A 6,000-nucleotide genomic window follows, 5' to 3' on the forward strand; every position below is an offset into this window, starting at 1 on the left:
AAGATTTGACTTTCAAGAAATTTTTGTGAATTTTTTAGTTTTTATGTGAATTTTGATTTTTTGGGAATTTTTTGAAGGTTTTATGAAATTTTTGATTTATTGGGGTTTTTTCGATCAATTTATGATTTTTTAATGAATTTTCTATGAGTTTTTAAGTGCAGCAGCCTGTCACCGCGCAAGGCGTGAGTGGGTGTGTTCAAGTGTGGGTCGCCACATGGCGGAGAGAGAGAGAGAGGTATAAGACATCCTGTCACAGCGCAAGGCTGCGCAAGGCGTGAGTGGGTGTGTTCAAGTGTGGGTCGCCACATGGCGGAGAGAGAGAGAGAGAGGTATAAGACATCCGAAAAATCCTAAAAATTGCCAAAAAATTCAAAAATTCATGGAAAACTCTAAAAATCATCAGCAATCACAATCAAACACTTTCCACACGCATAAGCACCTAAGAAATAGCAGTTTTTTTCGAAAAAGCCAAATTCGACAAAATCATCAACTCGGTCCCCGAAAATAGCAAAACGCTCAAAATTGGGTGAACGAAAGCCCAAATGCGCTCGGAATCAAGCCATAAATACACACACAAAATAGCTTGTAAAGATGACACGATATCAAATTTTTACGGAATTAATGTAGAAATTATTAAAATTTGCAAAAATAATTACAAAAATTAATGGAAAAATATCCATTTTAAAAAAAAATTATCCACACATAGAGGATTAGTGCAGCCAAATAAAATCACAAAAAGAACATCAATTCAATTGCCAAATAATTTGATCAATAAATCCAAACTAGCGACAAAATTAGGTCAAAATTTGACGCATTTGGAGTGTGTAAATCACTGTTTTGAGCTCAAAAACGCAGTAATTAACCATTACACACATCCAAAATGCAATCAAAACACTGAATTAATCATGCATATTAAGCACTTTTTAGGCACACCCACACTAATAAAATTGGCAGTTTTTACCAATCTTTAAGTGCACACACAAAAGGGTTAACCTTGTCAAAATTGATTCTGATTTCACAAATCTCTAGTTGGGATGACCACAACACAAATCAGTCATCACAATTGAAAAATCATTAAAGACCATATTAGGTATTGTGGTAGAAATCCCGCATTATGGGAATCTCCAAATTGACCAAATTCGTGTAATTTGGGAATTCCAACTTAAAGTGGGAAAAAAGGATACAAACTTGTTGATAAGATAGAGTGAAAATCTTATTGGATTGTGGTATTGATAAGCACCAAAAGTCAAGAGGATGAACAAAGCATGAATTTGAAGAAACTCTCTTAATTAAATAAAAGAAATAAAGGTTGATACAGCTAGAGATCTTGTTTACAAAATTGACTCTTATAGTCACAATAGAAGCTCTGCATAATCGACTCCAAATTTGATGCCATATCCAAATTTTGATCCAAGAGTGGTTTATGTGCATGAGCAAGACTTGCTTTAGCTTTTAAAGCATGCCTTTTTGGAATCTTAATTCTAGAAAATGGTCCTTCTTTGTTGGGCCTCCATGACCAAAAAATTGCATCTACCGTTTCCCACACTTGTGGGTCCTTGTAGTTGATAGCCCAAAAACCCTTCGAGCAATCAGTGTAAGCTTATCCATCATCCCACTTTTTCTTGCACAAGGTACCCAATATTGAATCAATTTTCTTTTGTAGTTTGGTGATGTAGGCTCGTTATCAATGTCTGATAAAGCCATTGCGAGCCAAACTGGATAGATTTCCATGTCACTTGGAGCTAGCATAACAAAGTCACCTTGGTGCACATCAGACATAGGGTCAAACTCTTCCCTTGGTCTATCTCATTGAGGACCACAAAAATGATCATTCAACTCTTCAAGGCCTAGGAATCTTTCAGCTCCTTGCTATAAGCTCATTGTAGTGGATTGTAGGTGAGAAGAGTCTTGAGTTGTTAGCCAACTTTCATACAAGCCTCCCTCTGATATGGTTGCTTTTCCAAGCTCTTCAATCACCTTACTCTAGTAATCTATCAGAGGTCTATAATACCATGGCACATTTGAACCATTCCCTAGATTTTGCCAAAACTTAATATAATTCTTCAAGCCTAAAATCACTTCTTCGAGAGCCTTGACATATTCTACCATTGGCACCAAAGGTGGATCTCCATGTGGCAACATTGGATTGCCTTTTATGTCTGTTTTCCAAAGTCGAATGCTTCCACTCCAACTTGATACACCTACATGTGCCTTATACTGCATCATTGGTGTCTCATCTTGCATAAAAAACCTGAATTGGATTGGTTTGGAATGTCCAACAAGTATGTCTTGTCCATCACAAAGATAACCATCACAATATTGCTTGAAATTGAGGACCTTTTCAAGCAAAAATGGGGCCACAGATGAAGATGAGCTATTTTGTAATGTATCCATCAAGTGTGGCAAAGTATATGTTTGTGTGACTCTCAATTTCTTTGAAGACTTACTGAACATGGCATCTATGTCCTCATGTATATGCCCAACCATCAAAAATCCTAGCTGGATGGTTTTGAAAACACCCCTTGCAACAAGCATTGACAAATAGGCAAACAAGTATCGATTTTTGTTTCCCTTGCACAATTATCAATTGTAGTAACAAGTTCTCTGGAAACTTGCAAAACATTGACCCCGATTTCGCTTCTGTATCTTGTGATGGTTGCATGATGGGTTCTTTTCCATCACTCCAGCTGTGCTGGTCTAAAGCATCCCTTGAGTTCAAAGCATGTAGTAGAGAGATACTACTCCTTGGTAGTCCATTTTTTGCTAGATCACCAAGAGGATGCTTATCTATCCTTTGTAAGTTATGTAAACAATTAGCAATTGAGCCAACTGTAATATGTGGATCAACTGGCCACAAACCATTCAAGACAAAGTGACCATAATAACCTTCCCCATGGCCATGAGTGATCATACCTATCAAAGCCACCTACAAATTGTATCCTGAATCTACACCCTTAGGAACAATGCGTAATCTAGGAATGACAGTCTCCTTTTGAACCATATTATCATGGATTATACAAACATAATTTTGTGGTTGAGTTTCTGAATATGTGTGCCATGCATAATATAAGTACCTACAACTCTTCTGTTGTGCCATGTGAACTTCTCTTTCTCTCAAGAGAAGAGCTCTCTCTTCAAGAGAAGGTTTAGCTTCTACCCTTGCCTTGATTGAACTACAGAAATTGCACTTAGAGAACTCATTTGTCTTTGTTAAAGTGACATGTGGATACTCTTTGTTCCAAATTCTACCAAAAGAAGATTGAGATAACTTCTTCTCATAGCCCATTTGGTCCAATGTTGTGTTGATTTTGCTTAAAATGTCAACTTGTTTGTACATTGATGGAATCACTAATTGAGTCTCTCTTGAGCCATCTAGTAGTGTTCTGCTTCTACGTGGCATCTTCTTAGAGTTGTTATCCACAAATTCATTGAATAGTGCTCTTGCTAAACTAGTATGTTGAAGTCCTCTTCTCAATATACATGTGTTACCGTGCACATATTGGTGCACACCGTTTTCAAAATTTTCCTTGTAGCGGTAAAATGATGTCTATGGTATTCCATGTAGCTCATACCATGCTTTGTAGCAAACAATAGATCCATTTATCTTGAATTGGTATACATCTTCTCATCTTTCTGATAGCATATAGACAAAACATCATATAGACAAAACATAATTTGTGCGTGCTTTTTGAGCCTCTCCCCAAAATTCTTGCCGTAATCTCGTCACCAAATCATGATCTGCAAAGTGACAACATTTTTCTCCACATCAATCAATGCATGAAACCCTTTGAATTGACTCAAGTGAAAGATAAAAAGTAGAAGTTGGTGTTGCTTGCACTTTTTGAGTCATGTTGATGAAATTGTATCATCTCTTTCTTAGCAAGGGAGCATCAACACTACCATCAAGTTTTTTCTCAGCATTGTCATCATTTGGATACATCCTCATGTCTAGTATGCATCCCATCAACAGGAACAAAGCATTGTAATGGGCTCCCATCCAACATGGTTTTCTATTGGATGGGCCACTTTAGCAAAGTAATGCTTCCCACTTCAGGCATATTCTCACTGATTGCATTCTCCCTTTCAATACCTACCCCCACAGAGTCATCACCAAGTACTTAAAAACTGACATAATCATGTGGAAATACATACAACATGGTCCCTTCATTCACAGTGTGTAATGGAAATGTCATATTTAACTTGAGAGTAGAGGAAATTAATGAGAGCACTTTTGAGAAATGACTTTGTAAGCATAGCCGGTGAACATAATTGAAGATAGCAACATAATCCTAGCAATTAGTTAACTTGGCATGAACAATACTTTTTTCAAGAGAGAGAATTTAGAGAACATGACAACAGTTGAAGACCGGATTTATGTGGAGCCGGTTCCCCCTCCAATAGGCATTTGTATTATGATTTCTCCCATTAAGAGAGACTTGTTACAATACAGTCTTTGTGTTCCTTGTGACCTAGGTGATGCAATGAAGATGGAAATCTTCATGCATCACAAGCATAACATAAACTCGAAGAAAGATTTAACTATCCAAGCCTCAGTCCCAAGACCTCAAACACCTTCAAAGGTAGAGAGAGCTAATAGGGAATGAGGGTAGGGAAGAGGAAGAAGAAACATTTTATAGGAGAAAGAATTAATTCCTCACTTATCATAACTCTCCTTGCTAGCATACATATTAGCATAGTAATGAAAATTGAGAAGATGGCAAGCTCAAGCATTGAAGAATGACTCTTCGTTGGATTTGCACTCCATAGCCAAGTGTTGGTGTAGGCTCTCAACTTCTCAAGGAGCTTGGAGAAGGAGATGAAGCTCTTGCACTTTGCATAGCAATAATGAGAGTGTTTGTGAGTGTGTGTGGATGAGTATACCCCCTAAGCAACCCCCTAGCTTGCTTCAGTCGACCCCCCCTTGTAGCTCATTCTTGAAGCTCATTGGAACCCTCTAGGCTTACCTAATCAGAAGCAGAAGGCACTACAAGCACCAAGGGTAGCCTTGGGACAAGTGTCTTCCTTTCCCCTTTGAGAGAGAGGACTTGATAAATGCAAAATCAATTAAATAAATCTCCTAAATTACCATTGGACCCCTTGGGTGGCCAAACAATAGGCTTCAGCACACCATGAGGGCAACATGAGGAGGAACTTGACAAGTGTCTCGAGCTGGGTCGGGTTCCCGCCTCAAGCTCAACCCTAGCTTACCTAAGGTCAAAGGACTTTTACACACATTATTGGAGGTCTTCAATTAAGCTAACCCTAAGGTCTTTTGATCCATTGGTTAGCCTTGCTCTTTGATAGACCAACTCTCATTTGGGACCCTTTACCATTGGCCCTGTGTTGAGATAGATCTATAAGCACATGTCTATGTCTTAACCCTTGTTCCCGTTTATTCTCCCACATTAGGTGATCAATTTAATATGAGAAAATCATTTGGGTTGGTTAGATATTAGATATTAGATTCTATGACATTACCTCTCTCTTGAAATCATAGTCGTCCTCGACTATGAGGTAGAAGAGATAAATCCCTAGTCATTAGTCAATTCTACTTAGCGGGTAGAGGATCCCTTTTGACCCTACGACATCTTTACAAGATGGATAACTAATCCATTTGGTGCTTGGGAGACATAGCTGCCGCAAGCATGTCTGCTCTTTAGTCCACTTCATTCTCCCAAAGTAGAGTGAAAAATTCTACTTGGTGTTTGAGAGACATCGTCATCACAAACATGATTCTAAGCATGCATACTAGTTAGATTTGTGCACAATTAAAAAGAGGACTAGTATTATAAGACAAAAAAATGAGTCATTTAAAAGAAATTTGTACATTTGCTTACTCTAATGTAGCATTGTAAGCATTGACAAGGTTCATACTATCCTTAAGCTGTATTCCTTGCATCCATCTAGCATCTTCAAAAGGATAAATTTTGAACTTAATAAGATATCATTTGATAATCTTACCATGTCATAGTACCTTATCTTCATGCCGAAGGATAGCTT

The sequence above is a fragment of the Adiantum capillus-veneris genome, chromosome 22 (assembly GCF_014529385.1).
Source record: "Adiantum capillus-veneris isolate H3 chromosome 22, ASM1452938v2, whole genome shotgun sequence".
NCBI classification, from domain to species: Eukaryota; Viridiplantae; Streptophyta; class Polypodiopsida; order Polypodiales; family Pteridaceae; genus Adiantum; species Adiantum capillus-veneris.